The following is a 21,013-nucleotide window of genomic DNA, read 5'->3' on the forward strand; positions in this document are numbered from 1 at the left end:
GCTAGAGTCGCGTGTGTTTCTAGGATGCAGGAATAACTCATTCCGGCACTTCAGCCACGCCTCCCTGTGGTTCTGTAAATGATGTAGAGAGGACAGATGAAAACATCCTTGGTCTGTCAAGGAGACGAGACTTAACAGTAGAAATGATTTATCTTGGAGTAGAGATGAGAGAGAGAGAGAGAGAGAGAGAGAGAGAGAGAGAGAGAGAGAGAGAGAGAGAGGACCTGGCAGAGACCAGCAGCATACAAAAACAGGAGCGGTGACATGCCCCAGGTCTAGAAGGTTCTCGACAACCAGAAGTGGCTTGGGAGAATAAGTTCTACTCTGTGAGGTATTGAGCCCCAGTAAAATTGTAATTGGTGCTGATTACCAAAAGTGACAGAAAGAAGGGAGGAAGGGAATGTCCTGGTTCGTCCTGTCCTCCAGTGTCTGACTCTTGCCACAGATTCCCATGAGACCTGGAGGCAGAGATCCTAGGAGAAAGGCTCCTACGGTAACCATACAAGGCATGGAGTGGGGGTGGGGATGAAAAACAGATCTGAGAGAAAACAGAATGCTGATCTGCATATACATACTATTTTCTAGTCTGCATCAGAGCTAAGAGGTGAAGGAGATAAAAATTTAATAAAAAGAACATCTGAGGAAATTTGTTATTATGCTCTCTCATTGCCCTTGACCCCTCTAGAGAACTCCCATTGCTAGTCCTCACTCTCACCAGCTTTTGAAAAGAGGTATCACACATAAGCAGAAGCGTCTTTAATCTTCTGAGTCTCAGATGTCTTCCTGTCATCATTGGCTCTATCATTAACCCACAGACCTTCCTCTAACACCCCGTGTTCTATTCTTTCAGCCTATACTCTTCAAAGGGGAGCATGCTACTGGTTTCCTCCACTTATTGCAATGCACCTGAGTCTCGCTTTTACCCTTATCATCTTCAAATGCAGCAGAGATTGCCAAGAACACATCTCACCAAATCGAACAAGACCTCCCAATATAAAACCTGGTTGCTGGATTTAATTCTGCTGGTTTTTCCTTCAAGTTCCTTGTGAGAATAGGCCCTCTTTTCTGTCTTTTTTTTTTAAATAAATTTAATTGTATATCTTGGAGATCTCTCCATGTTAATATCCCCGGAGCAGTCTCACTACAATTTATTTACTTTGTATCTCAGCTGTAGCCCCCTCCCTCATCTCTCCCATGCCCCTCCCCCCTGTCCACTGATAGGGAAGGTCCTCCTCCCCTTCATCTGACTCTAGCCTATTAGGTTTCATCAGGATTGTCTGCATTGTCTTCCTCTGTGGTCTGGTAAAGGTGCTCTTCACCTTAGGGGGAGGTGATCAAAGAGCCAGCCACTGAGTTCATGTCATGGATAGCCCCTGTTCCCCTTATTAGGAAACCCACTTGGAGACTGAGCTGCCTTGGGCTACATCTGTGCAGGGATTCTAGGTTATCTCCATGCATGGTCCTTGGTTGGAGTATCAGTCTCAGAAAAGACCCTTGGGCCCAGATTTTTTAATTCTGTTGCTCTCTTTGTGGAGCTCCTGTCCCCTCCATGTCTTAATATCTCCCCCTTCTTTCATAAGACTCCCTACACTCTGCCCAAAGTCTGACTAGGAATCTCAGCATCTGCTTTGATAGCCTGATGAGTAGAGTCTTTCAGAGACCCTCTGTGATAGGCTCCTGTCCTGTTCCCTGTTTTCTCTCTCTTCCGATGTCTATCCCATTTGCCTTTCTGAGTGAGGATTGATAATCTTACCCAGGGACCTCCTTCTTGCTTAGCTTCTAGGTATACCTTTTTAGGTATACAGATTTTAGTATGTTTAACCTATATTATATGTCTATATCCACTTATAAGTGAGTATATACCCTGTGTGTCTTTCTGCTTCTGGGATACCTCACTCAGGATGATCTTTTTTAGTTCCTACCATTTCATGATTTCCTTGTTTAATTGCTGAGTAGTATTCCATTGTGTAAATGTACTTTTCTTCATTTCACTGCCCCATGACATCTCTCTCTCTCTATATATATATATATGTGTGTGTGTGTGTGTGTGTGTGTGTGTGTGTGTGTGTGGTTGTGTGGAAACCAGAGGCCAAAATTCAGATGGCATTTCTCCAGTAGCTGTCCATCTTATTTTGAGACATGACTGTTTTGCCAGGAATTCACTGATTTCGTGAGTCCAGCAAGTCCCAGGGATCTGCCCGTGTACACTTTCCATCTTGTCATGAGGTCCAGCAATAAAACTAAGTCCTCGTGCTTGTGAAGTAAGCATGGCTGAGCTGCTGCTCCAGCCCAGGGCTAACCTTGTTGATAAGGAGAAAAGAACAAGTCAGTGCTTACAGGAAGGGAGTAAAATCCCATTTCAGAGACAGGAATTAGAAGTTGGTCCCAATATCACCAATCATCTCCCTTTGACTGTAGTTGAGCATATTTCTCATTCCCAGTTTTGTGGCAACAAAAAGAATATGAGTGCCTATGGGATTCCTGATAGAACTATCACATTTCCCTGGAAAAGGAAATCAAATCTAGAAGATAAGTGAGTTCTGAGTTGAGTGGGTGCTGTCTGTCCTTACCCTTTGGCCTAGCTACAAGATGGCTCATATGTAAATGGTTGTCCTATTGCAAGGGAGCTGAGCTGGGTGTGCTTGCCTTTTTACCCATGGTTCAAAGGGTTTTTCATTGCTCACACTGAAGGCCAAAAGATTGGAAGGAGTTTAGTTCTTCAGTGTGAATGTTAGTGACACAAATAAATGGCTGCTTCCATAGAAGACAGTCTATGCTGCTCTCTCTCCCCCTCTCTCTGTCTCTCTCTTCCTGTCTCTCTCCTTCCCTCCCTCCTAGATCTTGGGACTCCATCCATCATCTTGTAATGTGCACCCAAGCCAGCTGGCTGGGCCTTGCATTCCTCTCTCATTCTTGCCCAGCTTGGCTTTCTCTGATTCAACCCTATTCGGAGTACATCATCATTCATCTCATAGTTTATCCATGACATGTCTCTGACTGACTGTACCCTTCTTGTCTGTGTTTAATCCTCCCAAATTGAAACTTTATTTTTTGATCCTCAAGAGTTTGCCATGCCTGACTTTCCCAGTCACCCATTCCTACCCTTGTGGCCCGTCATCTCTCCCACCAGTGCTTCCTTTTTGTCTCACATCCATCTGACAGGATGAGAAAACATCCAGCCATGGTCCAAGTTTGCTCCTGAGAGAAGCTTTTTCTATGGCTGAATACTTGCAATGCAATTCATCATAAACAGGAACTATTGGGGCTCTGCCTGTATCCACCATCTTTCTCATTGCTGTGACAAATGTCTGACAAAAGCACCTTAGTGGAGGGAGAGTCTGTTCTGGCTCACAGTGGGAGGTGCAACCCATCATGTTGGGAAGGCATGGTGGCAGGAGCTGGGAGCAGCTGCTCTTCCGTAGTCAGGGCACAGGGAGTGACAGTGCTGGTGTTCATCACGTAGCTCTTCAGTACCCAATGGTACCCAACACTAGGACTGAGAACAAAGAATCTCCATATAGTTCTGAACTACAAAGAGCTTGTGATTTAAAGGTGTAGATGAATGAGCAGGCAACAGGGAGTGAGGAGGAGCTGGACCTTAGCCCAATCAGGGCTCTGTCATTTACTATGTGCCTTTGAGGCTTGCATGGGTGAAAACTTTACTTTCCTATAGCATATGGAGGAAAACAATTACACCTTTAAACTCTTACATGGATGAGATAAGATTAATATTAATAGTCTAGTGCCTTGCACCCACGATACTCTCATTTTTGAACAGTGCACTACTTTTTGCCCCAATTAGTTAAACAGATACCACTTTGAACCTTGAAATAGGAAATAAAATGATGAATTATGCAAGTTGCATTTAGTTACTGTGGTGGCAGAAAACCTACGAAGACCACAGAGGGAGTTTTTGTAGACCACAGTAGTCACTAGAGGGTGCCAGCTGCAGGAAGTATTCCTCCTTTTGCACAGAGGAGAGGGGAAGAGTCCTTAGACACAGTTAGTCACTGTGTGAAAGATGAGCAAGGTAGGAATAGGGGCTGGGCTGGAGAAGGAGCTCTGGACAAAGGGAGAGAGAGGGATGTTCTTCTCCTTTCTAGTTCTTCCTCATCCCCAATTTCCAGAGGAGCTCTCCCATTGGCTGAATTCAGGAGTAGGGTTGATTCAGGAAAGTTCACCCCAGTCTCCAGTAGCTTTCGGCAATACAGGCACAGAAAGGCAAAAGTTAAGAAGGATTTCAGGCCAATCATGCCCAATATTTGCAAAAGCAATTGTTTGGTCTATATGTACAGAGTGGGGTTTTTGGTCCGTTAGGGGCAGAAGATGTGTACTAAAGAGAGACATGACTCCATTGGGACATCTGTGAGAGCTGTGGGAAGTGTCAGTCCACAAAGGGAGTAAGCAGTCACGTTTCTAAGAAAGCTGAGGAATTAAGCGAGGTAACCCAGGCTGAGAAAGAAAGACAGATGTGTAGAAGGGATCTCTAGTGTAATGGAGAGAAGCATCACCTGTTAATGGAATGATGTTGGCCTAGAGCTGAGGCAGGAAATGGAGGGTGGGACATCTGGCAGGCAGAAAGGCTTCTGGAATAGAGCCAGGTGAGGGAGATTCGCCCAGGAGGACGTGAAGAAGGCACATGCATGTCCTGAGCACAGGTAACCGGCCATGTGGCAGAAAGTAGAGTAATTTAAATGGGTTATTTTAAGTTATGAGCTAGTCTGAGAAGAGCCTAGCTATATGGCCTGGGTATTTGTAAACATATTTTGAGTCTCATGAGTCATTATTCCAGGAGCTTGGGGGCAGGAGGAAGAACCACAACACAAACGCTACAGGTTCTTTCATATGCAGACGTTGGGTTCTAACTTGCATGAGATGTATGTGATTATGAGTGTAGGTATTGGTCAGGAAGGTAGAAAGACGGCCAAGAGAGGCAGAAAAAAGAGACCTTAAGGAAGTGGGGGGAGGGATGAACACACGTGAGTAGGAGGGGAAAGGCTGGAAGTTGAAGGACACAAGATGGGGAAAAGGAAAGATGTACAAGGATTGAAAAAAATCAACCATGTTTAACTGCTATAATGAAACCTACTACTTTTCATGCTAATTAAAATAATAACTAACAAAGACTTGATCAGACTAAGCCTGAGGGAGTCTGTTACTGAGCCAGAGCTACTGTGGGTGAAGGATAGACTCTCAGCCCATTCAAGCATAGATTGAACAAAAACATAAGCAGATTACATTACTTTACAAACATCTTTTTTATAGGACAAAATTATTTTTATTTAGACTATAACACAGTGCTTTGATATATAGACTGTGAAATGGCCAAACTGAACTAATTAATACATGGGTTTTTCTCACATATTTATGGTTTCTGTGGTGAAAGTCATAAAATTTGCTTGTGAAGCAATTTTTAGTAACACATTGCATTGTTATTTTCCCGTGTTACCACACCGTGCAATGGCTACCTTGAGACCATGCATGGAGATAACCTAGAACCCCTGCACAGATGTAGCCCATAGGCATCTCAGTCCCTAAGTGGGTTTCCCTAGTAAGGGGAACAGGGACTGTCTCTGACATGAACTCAGTGGCTGGCTCTTTGATCACCTCCCCCTGCGGGGGGGAGCCAGGCCACAGAGGAAGATAATGCAGACAATCCTGATGAGACCTGATAAGCTAGGGTCAGAGGGAAGGGGAGGAGGACCTCCCCTATCAGTGGACTGGGGGAGGGGCAATGGAGGAGAAAAGGGAGGGAGGGTGGGATTGGGAGGGGAAGAAGAAGGGGGTTATAGCTGAGATACAAAGTGAATAAATTGTAATTAATAAAAAATAAATTAAAAATAGTTATCTTGAGTGGGCTAATATCTTTCCTTTCTTCCTTCCTTCCTTCATTCCCTTCTTCCTCCTTCCCTTTTTCCCTTCTGTTTTTATAGACAGGATCTTGTTATATAACCTTAATCTTAAACTCACTGAATTCTTCTGCTTCTCTCTGCATTCCAAGTGCCAGGAATACACTTACATGTCATTATACCCAGCTTTTGAAATTATTGTTTTAACTGAAGCTTTTATTTTGATTAAAATATCCCATACTGGGCTACAAGGATGTAAAGTGAATAAAATAAACAAATGAAACAAACAACCAACCCCTCCCAAAAATCCCATATTAAACACAATTACATCATTATTTAAAAATGTATAGTGATGGCTACTCCCCCAAAAATCTACCTACCATTCCTCCCAGTGATTAAAAAAAAAAATGGCAAAGCAAAACTTTCTTGGGAATACTCGATGCCTAAATTGGAAATTTCAGTTAATGAATATCTGCTTTAACAAACACGGAACAAGATTAATGGGCCCTTTTAACTAAAAACAACTCTATGCAGCTGCTTTGAAATTTTATTGTTTCCGAATGCTCAGCTCTGTTTTCTAACAGATTTTTTTCTGATGCGTCAGTATAGTATGAGTCTGATGCAGATTGGGAAACAAAAGAGTTTTTTTGTTTGTTTTGTTTTTTAAATTTTTACTTTTTCCCCTACAGAATAGCTTGGATTGGTTATCTTGTAGTCAGGAGTTTGGTGCCACTTGGTGAGGTCACTATCCTCTGCGTTCAAAGCTCCTCCAGGGCAGGGTGTGACTCACTTACCTTCTGATGCTCGAAACCACAGTTACTCTCTGCCACCCCAGTAGCAAAGTTTGTCCATCTTCCATCATTAAGATAGCTGCAGAATCTTCTTCAAGAAATACTTTCACATTAATTAGTGTATAACTATACATATTTCCAAGTATAACATGAATTTTCAGTTCATATATAGAAAGAGTATTGGGCGGATCAAGGTCTATCAGCCATCTCAAACGTTTATCAGTTCTTCATAGTGGTCACATTAAAGTTCTCTCTTTTACCCACATTGATATATAAAATTAATCACAGGTATCTTGCGGTTCCATAGAATACTGAAGTTACTCTTGGTCACCGACCAACTGCAGAATGTTCTTATTAACAGGCTGCTCTTTAATTAAAGGGATTATGCAAACGAGGGTTGAGATTCTGATGGAGGACAGGCCCCTTAGACCTCTGTTATACATCTCTCCACTGTTGCCATCCTGGCTTTGCCAGTTTCCAGTCACGGGAAATCAGGTTTTCTGAATATCAGCCTTTGCGTTTGCGGAGTGGGCTGCACCTGCCTGCACTCAACCGTGGTGAGGCTTAAGGAAAGCCATGTAGTTGGTAGAACTGCCCCCAGAGAGGCTACACTTGGCGGTTCTAACCACGTGGAAGACCATTGGTAATGAGCTCTCAGCTCACGCAGTGGGTGCTACAGCGAGTTAATAATGCTACCAGGGATCTGCTTCTAACCATCTCTGTCTGTTTCCTGTGTTACCTTCTCAGATTGATTTACACAATCAGAGGTTAAAGAGCCCCATCATGACCAGCTGCGGACTGGAGAGCTGGGAAAACCAGTAACTGCTCAGTGAAAGAAGTGAAGCCTCAGCCCAAGAGGGAAGAGTGAGGTCTACAGTGTGAGTGCGAGGACCCAGGAGCTTCTAAAGCTGCTGGTACACATCTGTATTCAAAAGCCGACGAGTCTGGATGATGATACCGTTGGATGACAAGAGCAGACAAAACCATGCCTGCCGGGGAAGGTGTGAGCATCCACGATGGCTTTCTTTTGCTGCACTCTCTGGATTCCGTCCTGACCCTGGTATATTAGATGCCGTCTGCGTTACAGACGGCATCTAATGATCTTCCCCATTTAGTGTTGAGACTTACAGGCCAACCATTTCTGGAAATGCTCTCGGAAGCATGCTTTCCCTGTTTCTAGATCTCTCTCACGTGTGGGCAGGCAGAGAAGCACTCGGAACCGCTACAGCTACCAAGGCCCCTGTGTTCTGAAGGAGGCTTATGTCCTGGTCCTTTACACTGCCATCGTCACCATAAAACTGCAGGCCCTTGACTCCAAGAAGAATTACAGTGCTAATTGCTTTACTCACTCACAAATGCTATATTTCTGCCTTCCCATTGAAGTCATGCCTTCCAGAATTAGCTTTCTGAATCATCTGCACTCAACCTCGCATCATGTAGAATTGTGGTTATAAGATGCTAGCTTCAGAGAATATTTGCACTTAGTCTCAAACAAACAACAAAACCAAAGCGACAAGACACTTTCTTCCTTAGTATGTCTAATATGATGATTTTGAAGATAAAAATGGTAAGACAGAAATCTTTTGGAATGTAGGATATGAAATCAATTTGATATTTCTAGCTTATATAAAATTCATTGGTGTATTTTTCCTCTTTTACTTGGAATTATAAAATTCTTAACATATGTAAATACACAGGAACCTTAAACTATTCACTAGTAGGTATCAGGAGCTAACACTGCTTTGAACTTATAGCCTGTTGAGTAACTTAGGCAGTTGAGGGGGCAGAATGAGAGATGGAAATACTTTCTCCCATAAACTCAACAGACTATGTAATCCTTTTGCAATCTTCCTCACTTCTGCAGTAACTGCAGAAGGGAGATGAGAAAATGCCTCATCTCCCCGCTCATTCTACTGGGACTAGCCCTTCATACAGTCCTCATGGCTGATCACACGGACTGGTTAAAACACCCCCACCGTGCATCTCAGATCGTGGACTCTTCCTCAAGCCGTTCATCTTAGAAATCACCGGCTTACTGCTTATCTGTCTGCCAAACCCAGCCAAATTTCTTAAAATATTGCTGTGCAAATATCTAGTAAATACAGTTCCTGATACAACACAATCTGTCAATAATTCATACTTGTCATATTATAATCTGATTTTAGGACCCGAGTGCTGGGGTGGGAAAGGCAGACGTGTTGTTCTGGAGCTGTTTGTAGGTGCTTAGTCATGCTCAGAATTGAATTAGGGACTGAGTCACCTCCTTACTTCCTTTCTCTCCAACCGTTTATACACCCCATTGTACAAAGCATAAAGTGTGTGCTCTTTTCCCAATTTGTAGAAGGTAAATTCCCAGTGTTTCCTAACATTTGCTTGAGCTGTTATTAAGGCTCAATTCAATGGAATATATTGTATCATTTCAGAGAAACAAAAATCAATCTAATTCTTCCCTCAAGTGCTCATTCTGTTTACATGAAAGGACAAGCCAACGGGATAGAAAGAGCAAAGCTCCCACACAGGAGTCATGGTGGAATGTCCAGGAACTCCTCAGAGAGAGACTCAAAGGCCACAGTCACGTTCGGCCTAAGCAGAACCGTAAAGGTCACCCTTGCCTATTTTTGCTGTTTCAGGGAGAGCAGAGGCAGACCTAGATGTACTTAAGGGCTTATCACAGAATGGAGTTGAGAATGTCAGGGTTATAGGACTGCTGCAGTTTTACAGTGCCATTGGAATCTAAACAGGGTCCATCTGTATGAAATGTTGAAATCCCACGCTGAGAAAACAGGAGGCACAGAACACCAGCCTGGGTTGGGAAGCAAGTCAAATTCAAACAAGATGGTGAGCAGGGTATGTGACTTTGCATATGTAAATATCACTTGCACAAAATCATCGAGACAAATTACTTCCTGAGCTCAGCGCTTTGTTTAAGCCCATTCAGTTTTTTCCTGAAGCTGACCATTGAGACCATACTTAAGAAAGCAAATTTGACATATGGAATCAAAAGCATGCATTTCTTTTTTATAGCCATTTATCAGAATGAAGAAAATGTAATATATATAGTGATTTGCTTCATATGTAAGAAATGTGCACAGCAGTATACATGAAAACGCCTGAAAAGAAACTGTGTCCGCAGAGACTGACTGATTAGAGCTCCCAGTACTTTGGAGAGAGACTGGAATGCTACATACAGGTCCAGAAGCTAATCACCTCATCTCAGGCTGGCTCTACCCTCAGAGCAGCCAGCTTCTGCCCACTTCCCTGTCAGAACGAACATCTTGTGCTCGATAAAAACTTTTCGGAGTCTGCTAACTTAGCAGACCATTAGCTTCAGCAAAAGCAAAAGCTGAGAATGCCATCAGATAGTATTTTCGGCCTAAGGAAAGCTCTCCCTATCTTGCTATGCCACCTCTCTGATGTATCCACCAATTTGTGCCTTGATTTATGACTTTCTTTGTTCTGTTAAACTGTAAAGCTTCATGAAACTTCTTCCAAGTTGGAACACATGGAATTTGAGGTAACCTGGGCCATGGTCACTCAAAATGGCTTCAAAATAAACTCTTATTTCAGGATGAGAGCTGTGGTTTTGTATTAACAGGTGTTTATTTCTCTGTATGTACCAGACATAATTGGAGTACCTCCCTGTGAAGACTAGAAGACTAAAGGGAAGGCGGTAGCTCATTGCTCCAGCAGAAAATAGGATGAAGCCAGCCAATACTTTAGCATGCCTGGGAGAGAGGCTCCTGAGGCCCTTCCCTGAGCTGAAGGACTATTGGCAGTTGTTGGTTGCTGTGGGAGGGAAAGTCAGTTTTTGTTAGGTATGTGGTTGCTACTCCAGTGGATGACTTTTCACCTGTATGCAGATGGGCAGTGATTATAAAAATCAATTAATTAAAAAAACACGTGTCAAGAGAGAAGGGTTAAGGGTGACACTGTTTTAGATTAGAGAATAAACTTATCTGGCTTTTGCTTGTGCCTTTTTCTTCTCCCCAGCTCTAAGTCCTTTAGGTGGAAGAGGGAATCATAGGTCAGACCTAGAGAGAACAAGGAGGAGAGCTCACAGTGAGGGGAAAAAAAGCCCATGGTTGCCAGAAGTTGAGAGCACTGAACCATGAGGCTTCCAAGGAATTTGTGAGAAAGACAAGTTGGGATTAGAGAACATCTGTATGTCCCTGGATACCTCCCTATAGCGATGTGACAGCAACTTAGCAGCTGCTTCTCCATCACTTCTGGTCTGTTCCTGTCTATGAGGCAAGGAAGGCCATCCTTGAATCTTTTCCATCTTGCTAGAGTTTAAGCCATCAAGTTAATACGCAGATGTGAGTGGAATAGATAAGCAGAGTCTGAGACAGAGAACTATAAAATGAAAAATTCGTAGAGAGTTTCTGAGAGCATGCTGTATTAGCAAACTGGCTTGAGCAGTTATCAGGAAAACAAGATCACCAAGTTTTTCTCTTACAATATTCACATTTCGAAAATGAGGTTTATAGATATTTTTATTGGACATTCGGTTTAATTACCAATTTCATTTTGCTCAAATGGGTTTAGCATGAGGGTAAGAATGACTTCTAGAAACATTTGTGTTTAGCTCATCTAATTTTAGAATTACAAAGACCTTAGAAATCAAATAACCCAAAATTTCTATTTCATAGTAGCAAGAAAGAAATCTCAAGAGGTTTAAAAAGACTTAGACAGAGGCAAAAGATGCTTTCATTTATTTTAATATATTTTATGGTCTGTGGTTTTGCAGACAGTGGCAGAGTTAGAAGACTCCAGATATCCTTTTCTCTAAGCCACTGATACCTGATAGACAGCAATGCCTGCAGTCCTGAGGCCCAGCCATCTTCCACACAGGAAATTATGCCAAATATATCTTTGATGCACAACCAACTGAAATCCACCCCTCTGGCTATTGGACAAATTGAAGGAAACCTAAACTAGATCACAGCAATCTAACACACAGTTCTCCTAGCATGACCAAACTTACTATGCATCAAAAAATGAAAATGAGGACAATACACATGAGTCTTGTAAGCTTCATTGTTGAGTTCAGCAGCTTCGATGGCAGAAGCACTGAGTTCCTAAACTATCCACATCCCTGTTGTCCTGGCAATAAGTCAAGGAAGAGACAAACTTAGTGAAGAGGAGAATTAGGAACCAGGGGACTCTGAGGTGCCTGCATGCTAAGGGCGAAAGGATACAAACTGAAGGAAAGGTATACAACACATGGTTGAAAAATGATAAGAATGAAATGCAGAAGAGATAACCTGAGGTAGGCTCTGACCCAAGGTAAGGACATGAGTTTTATTTTTCTAAAGGACACAAGGTGGTGGTGCCCAGACCCCACAGTACCTGAGTAGCAGGACTGCAGTGACTGCAGAGAGCACGAGTGAGAGGCCGTGCTGTGGACTCTCCAAAACACCATTGCCTGTGTTTCTCAGGTGAGAGCAGAGCCCAAGGAAGAAGAGGTTTCAGCCTCTGGCCACCCGCCTCCCAGGATCCAAGCCTCCAGTCCATGGCTCTACCTGTCTCCTTGAGGAGTCCAGCCAGCTGGAGCTCAATGACTGTGAACGAGCAAGTGGCAGGGCTGCTGACTCCAGAAGTTCTCCAGAGAGAGGAGGGCTCCTGGGTTCCTGAGGAGACCTGTCTGTCCTCAGGATCATACAGGCTAGATACCCCAACTCCAATCCCTTTCCTGTGGGTCTACCTGGGACATACACCTGAGGAGAACTGCATTCTATTCCCTGAGATCCAGCAGCCAGTTCATAACCATACCTACCATCCCAAGGAGGGCTGCTCCAGGAACATCCAGCCTCCTACCAAGGTTCTTCCCGCACCCTTGAGAAATCCAGCAGGCACTAGGAACAATCACTCAATGCCAGAGACAACCAGAGGGCTAAAGGCCAGTATAAGAATGTGCTCAACAAAAGCCAGGGTAATATGGTACCACATGAATCCAGTCATCCCACTGTAAGCAGCCCTGGATACCCTAACACAACTGAAACACAAGAAAATGACCTTAAATCTATGTGTATGAAGATGATAGAGGCCTTTAAAAAGAAAACAAACAAATATTTTAAAGAAATACAGGAAAGTACAATCAAACACACAGAAGCTTTTAAAGGGGTAATGAATAAATCACTTAAAGAAATGGAGGAAAATACAATAAAACAGATGAAGGAAATGAATAAAATTGCAAAAGGCATGAAAATGGAAATAGAATCAGTAAAGAAAACACAAACTAAGGAAATACTGGAGAGGGAAAACAGGGAAGAAAACAGGAACTACAGAGGTAAGGATCAGCAACAGAACACATGAGATGGAAGAATGAATTCAGGTGAAGATGTATTTGTCAAAGAAAATGTTAAATCTAAAGAGTTCCTGACACAAAATATCCAAGAAATCAAGAACACCATGAAAAGACAAAACCTAAGAATAGTAGGAATAGGAGAAAGAAAAGATTCCGGGCTCCAAAGACCAGAAATATTCCCAACAAAATCATAGAAGAAAATTTCCCCAACCTAAAGAAAGACATGCCTATAAACATACAAGAGGCCTACAGAACACCAAATAGATTAGACCAGAAGAGAAAATCCACCTGCCACATAATAATCAAAATACTAAATGTACAGAGCAAAAAGAAAATATTAAAAGATTCAAGGGAAAAAGGCCAAGTAACATGTAAGGGCAAATCTATCAGAGTCACACCTGAGTTTTCAACAGAAACTCTAAAATCCAGAAGGGCTTGGACAGATATCTTAAAAACTCTAAGCGACTATAGATAACAGCCAGACTACTATAGCCAGCAAAACCTTTAATCATCATTGATGGAGAAAACAGGATATTCTGCGCTAAAACCAAATTTTAAAAATATCTATGTACAAATCCAGCCCTACAGAAGATACTAGAAAGAAAATTACAACTGGAAGAAGTTAACTACACCCAAGAAAACACAGGAAATAACTCCATTGCAGCAAAGCCAAAAGAAGAAAATGACACACACACACACACACACACACACACACACACACCCCACATGCAGAAACAGTACAGCACCAACATCAAAATAACAGGAACTAGCAATCATTGTTCATTAATATCTCTCAACAGACTTAATTCCTCTAATTCATCAATACAAAGACACAGGCTAACAGAACAGGTGTGAAAATAGTACCCATCATTCAGTTGCATACAGGAAACACACCTAAGCAACAAAGATAGATGCTACCTCAGAATAAAGGGCTGAAAAAAGGATTTCCAAGGAAACAGACCCAAGAAACAAGCTTCAGTAGCCATTCTAATATCTAATAAAATAGAATTTCAATCTAAATTAATCAAAAGAGATGAGGAAGGACACTTCATAATCATCAAAGGAAAAATCCACCAGGATGACATCTCAATTCTGACCATCTATGCCCCCAATACAAGAGCACCAACATTTGTAAAAGAAACATTAATAAAGCTTAAAAGACACATCAGTCCCCAGACATTAACAGAGGAAGACTTCAGCACCCTACTCTGACCATATGACAGGTCACCAAGACAGAAACTAAAGGAAGAAAAGGAAACTAACAGATGTCATGAATTAAATGAACCTAATAGATATCTACAGAACTTTTCACCCAAACACAAAAGAATATGCCGTTTTCTCAGCACCTCACACAATCTTCTCCAAAATTGACCTTAGAGTTGGTCACAAAGCAAGCCTCAACTGATAAAAGAAGACTGAAATAAACTCTTGTATTTTATCAGATCACTCCAGATTAAAGCTGGGCTTCAACAACAAAAGAATCAACGGAAAGCCTACACACTCGTGGAAACTGAACAGTTCTCTACTTAATGACCACTGAGTCAGGGAATTAATAAAGAAAGAAATTAAAGACTTTCTAGAATTCAATGAAAAGGAAGGGACAGCACACTCAAACTTACAGGACGCAGGGAAAGCAGTGCTAAGAGGAAAGTTCACAGCACTAAGTGCCTTCATAAAGAAACTGGAGAGGTCTCACACCAGCAACTTAAAGCATACCTGCAAGTCCTAGGGGGGAAAAAAGAAGCAAACACACCCAAGAAGAGCAGACAGCCAGAAATAATCAAACTCGGGTGAAATGAGCAAAACCGAATCAGGACTTTATGTGTATATTTGACACCTTTGCAACACTGCAAATTACATCTGCTACCACTTAAAAGAGGCGAGATCTATTTTGGTGATAATTTTGGAGGTTGTTGTGCGTGGTTTCTTGGTCTCATGTGCTTGGGCAGAGCATTACCGAAGCGGAAGCATGTGGCGGAGCCCAGCTGTGGGTATCACCACGGGCGAGAACTGGTGGGAAATAACCAAGCCCCCAGCCAGGCTCTACCTTCATTTCCACAGTGCTCCCAAATGATGCCACCATCTGCAGAATAAGCCTGCAGGACAAGAGACTGAGTGATTTGTCACATAAACCACAGTCGATGTTTTCAAATTGGATTAAGCAACGGTATTTAAAGAGAGCCCATGTACTGGTGCCAGATCTATCTGGCCATAGGTCAGATATTAATATTTCATTTTACTTATGTCATAATTTTGGAATCCATATATCCATTCTTCCTTAGCAACTTCTAAGGGTTTTTCCTCCACGTCTGCCCTCATCTTACATTCTTACCATAAAAAAAGCTTGAGGTTATAAGTAAAGAGATCATGGAAAATAAATGGAGCCATAAATATCACTCTTATCTAAGCACATTAAAGCCATAAATAGAATGCCACATTATTCTAAAATAATGTTTTATATTACACATGAAGACATTTACCAAGTGTTGTTAGGTTAAAAGTGAGATGCAGATCAGTGTATAGTATATAAGTTCACTACTTTCTCAAAATGTTATTTTTTAAAATTTGACACACATTCTCATATATCTCATTCTGACCTTAAACTCACTATTTGGCTAAGTGTGACTTTGAACTTCTGATATTCCTGCCTCCATCTTCTAAGTCCTGGAACTACAGGTGTGCACTGTAGCAGCTAGTTTATGTGGTTCTGGAGATCAAACCTCCCCAGTAAACACTACATAACATTTTTTAAAAAGAAGAATATATGTCAACTGCTACCCATTTTGGAATGGCATGATTGCGATTTCTCCTCCTTTTTTTTTAAAATTTAGTGTTGTTTTTTACCTGTATTAGTGTAAAAGCATAACCAGAAACATAAATTGGGAACTACCATGACCCTCATCAGAATTAGAAAACGTTGTGGGGGTTTCGACAGACTAGCTCAGATTTCCAGGTGTGTTTCTTTCAGATTTGATGACGTTAGCCTGTGCTGTATGCACGCTTACACATCAGAACGTTTCTCCCTTTGTAGAGCTTTGTATGTTCTGTCACTCTGTGTCCCCATGAAAAGAAGGCAGATGAGTATCTACTGATCTGACATTACACTGACCACTGGGAGATGAAGAGATGGATGGATGTATTTTCTATATTTTGTGGGGAAAAAAAAACTTATTTTTTTTTCTGATTTCTGAAATCTACTGAGATTTTTGGGATAAAAATAATGAATGCAAACCCGTGAATAAAGAAGTTAGTAAGAAGGCTTTGAGTCTAGACGCTATTCAAAGAGGGATAAAAATTTGAGGGCTACGTCTCAGACAGGGAAAATTGACTTCTACCCGGAAAGAGGCAGCCTCCTCTCTCCATGTCTTTCTCCAAGTTTTTGTTCCAGTTGTGTGGAGTTCCTTGTACTGGAATCAACACAACTCTAACTCCTAGGAGGGCGGATGTTGTGGTATCAGCTCCAGTACCAGAGCTGAGTGGCCCCTGAGCCGTCCAACTCCACGCTGTTTTGTACTTGTTGTCATCATAGGTGTGCACTGGTGCAGTCACCCTTCTTCCAGGGCAGGAGGCAGAACAGGCTCCTTGGAACTGATGCCATAAAAATGACACCTCACCATCCTCACTCTCTCCCAGCAATGCCAAAGAGTAAGCAAAAATACAAATGTTTTTTTAAAAGAAGCTATTGGCTAAGCAGAGCTGGAATAAAAACAACAAAGTATTTGGTCAGACAGAATGTCCAAGCATTTACCCCAAGTGGGTCCAACCAGGTGTGTGGGTGTGTGTAACTTACCTGTTTGATTTACTCACAGAGCTGATGCCCTGGCGTGTCTCCCTAGCATGGCCTGCAGGAAGAACCAGCAGGCACCCTGGAGAAAATGCCATGTCATACGAGTAAACCTTCCACTTTCCTAGTTTCTTTTTGATTGACAGAAACAACGTTATCTTTAGAGTAAGACTATTCTAAATGTATTTCAAGACTATCCCAGTATCATTAAGCTGGGAAAAGAGCAGATTTTTTTTCTATCCACATTTCCCTCTAATTCTCAAGGGCCTACTAGGACAGAATCACAGACTAAAAATAGCTTAGACTAACTTAAGCTCAGTTAGGCAGGCCATTTCTCCTGTTATACATAGCTTGTTTTCCTTTTCAAAAATCTAGTTATTCCATTAATGCCATGAAAGCATCTCTGTGGTATGAACAAAGCCAACAAGGCTACTGGATGCATTGAGTCTCCTCTCTGCAGGCCATTCTCTGAATTCAGCATTTGTCAGGCACATAATCTTTTTCTCTCTAATCACATGGTCATACATGCAGTTACCATTAAGTCCTTTGTCGTCTGCCTGGCTATTGATGATGTAGTCACCTTTACAAATAACTGCTTCTTCAACATCTAAATATTTTGGCCATAATAAAGATTTGGGCTGTAAAATGTTTTCTTTTGCTTGGTTTCTAGTTTTCATATCTCACTTTACGTTGAACATTTCCATGCTCGTTTAATGGTACACATTTGAATCTTGTGGTTTTATTTTCAGATACATGTTTTTCACACTAGTCGTGAGATTTTCTTCATTATCACCACCACACATGGCCATTAGTCCTTTATCTGTGGCCAGGCTTCTTATTCACTGAACCTTTGAAGTCCTTTCTTCAAAGTTCCTTCAGTTTCTCCCAAATACGTATCCACCTTTAATATTTGCTGTCACTTTTTCTAAAACAAATGGAGACTCGGTGTGTGCATCTCAGAGTGTGCAAGGCAGAGAGCTGTCACCTTTAATATATGCTACTGAGCTAACCATTCAGCAAGTTTCAACTTCCCCTTCATTGCTTACGCCTCTCCCTCTTTCCCATGTGCCTTGGGTTCTGTGCGTGTTAGTCACTAAATGAAAAAAGTGCAGAGTAATTGAACCAGCAAGGTCCAAGGAATGAGTTTGAAATGGCAAAGAACCATTGAATATTATTTAGGTATTAGATAATACTCCAGGCACTGAACATTCAGTGACGGACTGGAAAAGGCCCGTCATTCATGGATCTCATAGCCAATCAGGAGAGACAGCCAGTGAACAAGTTCTGTCTCTAACTTCTTTTTTAAGCGAACATAATTTATCTTGGATACTTAGGAAAGCCATCTGTGATGGTTAGTCCAAAGCACTGACTCGCTTCAACCTGGTATCAGTTGAGAAGAGATCTTCAGTTGAGTAATTGCCAAAATTAAGTTGGCCTATGAGCAGGTCTGTGGGGGTTGTTTTGATTATTAACTGATGTAGAAAGACTCAGACCGCTCTGGGTGTTTTGTGAGCTGGATGAGCTCTCTAGGGCATGAAAAAAGTAGATGTAGCATAAGCAGCAGCAGACAGCAGACAGCACGGGTGTATTCACTTCTCTCTGCTCGTGACGAAGGATGTGATGCAACCAGCAGCTTGAATTCCTGCCTGCACATCCCATCAATAACGGCCAGTAACCTGGAACTCTAAGCTGAATCAGGCTCCCCTTTCCCCAACATTCCTTTTGGTCAAGGCATTTTTTATCACAGCAACAGAGATTAAACAAAAACAGTAAAGTGGTGGGTTACCACATACACAGGGACACATTCTAGGACAAAGAGCACAACGGATGTCAGCCAGAGAATCTCTCCAGACTGAAGATCAGGAAAAATAAAGGTCCTGGAGCAGAACTCCCCTGTAGCGTTTGAGAAGCAGTAAGAGGGGTCATGGGGATTTATGGTCACAGCTTTCTCCAACTCACTTAAAGAGCGTGTTGAAACAGTTCTGAAATCAGCAAAAAGAGAGGCTTCTTGCATTTGTATATGGTTACTCGACATTGTTACAATGTCAGTTTTCAATTGTGATCACTGTAAAAATGATAACAAAAGTTTGTACGAAAAAAATAAACACATAAGAATAACTGGAAAATGAGAAAGAAATACTATGCATGAAACTTGTGTCATGAATATATTAAAAGAATATTGCTCAATAACCAAAAGTACAGGACTCACAGAAGAATAATCACATCATTTAAGTAAAACAGCATATTTAGATATAGACTTGTGAATGTTTTGAATTTAACAAATGATAACGTTGGTACCTAAAATCATTGAGATATGAGTGTAGTTTTTATGAAAATTTCTAGATAAATGAACAGCTACTTAAAAAACAGAAAATTAAATCCACAATTCGCACCAAACCATTACTTAACTCCCAAAAGAACCACATATGTAGATATAAAAATTGAAGTCATAGCTGGGCATGGTGGTGCATTCCTGTTATCCCAGCACATGAAGAGGCAGAGGAAGTCAGATCTCTGTGAGTTCAAGCCAGCCTGGCCTTAAAGTGAGACCAGGACAGCCAAGGCAACACAGAGAAACCCTGTCTTGAAAAATCAAAAAACAAAACAACAACCACAATAAAAGATGTCATGTCCATACTAGGAAGTGTAACTTCACCTGACCCAGGAAGAAAAAAGTAATGATTCAATACTGGGGCATGGTAAGATTTAATTACGTTATGCCATTGTCTCTTGGCCATCCAAGGAGCAATCATTGGGTAATTCACTAGTGTGATTTAAATAAGTTACACACTGTCTCTTGGCCTTGTTGGGTAATTGACTAGAAAGATTTAAATAATTTATACCATTGTCTCTTGGCAAACCGCAGGGTAATTGCCCAGGGTTTCCATCCATGTGCATTATATGTCTGGTTTCATGAGCTCTTCGAGATCATGTACTTCTTGTCTTTGCTTTCCACAGTTAACTAAGACGTGTCTGCAGCTACAAGGCAAACAGATTTGCATACAACTTGTCCTATATAACAGCTCTGAACTCTGGGAAATTTTCACAGTGGTTATTTGAGCATGAATGAAAATAGGCTCAGCCTTGAGCACATGGAGTAAGCTTATCTTTTTATATAAATCTCACCAGGGGACAGTGGAGGGTGTAAGTCTCTAGCAGAAATCCATCATCTTTATGGATTGTTGGTGACTAGGCAGAATTCAGGGAAGTCCGAGAGGAGATTATTAGAGCGAGATGACTCCCAAATTCCGTGAACAACCTCTGACAAGTCTCTGGTATGTACTATGCCTGAATGGGGTAGACCCAAGTAGCAGTGCCAAATATTGAAAGATAGAACTGAATTTTGAGTTGCCATTCAAGGGAAAAAAATGGTTTGCGACTTAAGTTCAACCAAATTCATTGCATTGTAAACAAAAGTGCTGGAATTTTCTCTAAGACAGTAAAAGATAATTAATGAATAAAGAGCAAGGAAGTTATGATTTACTTTTAAGGGGAAAAAGTCCAGTGCTGGTGGGGTGGAGACAGGCATGCGATTTGGGGCTGCTGACAGTTGGGGTAAATTGAAGGACCCTGCTTCCAAAACGAAAATAGAGGGTGATTGAGGGAGACAGCTGATGTCAGCCTATGGCACACACGTCTGCAAACTCACGTACATTCTTACACTCAGATGCATACAACACACACACTCACACACGTAGACACCAAGATTAAGCAGTGTTTTTTCTTTTATTTTCTTTATTGTAAAAAGTGTCCCATACTTATCTCCACTTCTTCCACACAGTTCTCTCCTTTGTGTCTTCCCCCACACAGAAACTCCCTTTGTGTCTTTTAAATGTTCATGTCATATGTGACCTTTTGCCCACGCCCCAGTTCTTAATAACTGGTCTCCTAGCTAACTCACAACCCCTTACTTACACAGAAACATTTGGAGCTGCATATGAGAGAGAAGATAAGATCAATGTGTTTCTGAGAGTGGATCACTTCACTTACTGTATCATTTTCCTGTTCTATCCATTTTATTGCGCTTATCAGCATTTTATTTTCTTAGCACTAAATAAAATTACATTGCTTATTTTGCCATATTTCCATTGCCTATTGGTTTGCATCTTATCTCAGATGAATCTCTTTCCTGGCTGTTGTGATTTAAAAACAAAACAAGACAAAACATGGATGTGCAACCATCTCTCCGTAGTATAGAGACCCCATTGGGTGTATGCCTAAGAGAGTCATAGCTGGGTCTTATGGTAGGTTCTATTTTTCACTTTCTGAGCAACATCTGAGA

Source organism: Meriones unguiculatus, chromosome 1, assembly GCF_030254825.1.
Source record: "Meriones unguiculatus strain TT.TT164.6M chromosome 1, Bangor_MerUng_6.1, whole genome shotgun sequence".
NCBI lineage: Eukaryota > Metazoa > Chordata > Mammalia > Rodentia > Muridae > Meriones > Meriones unguiculatus.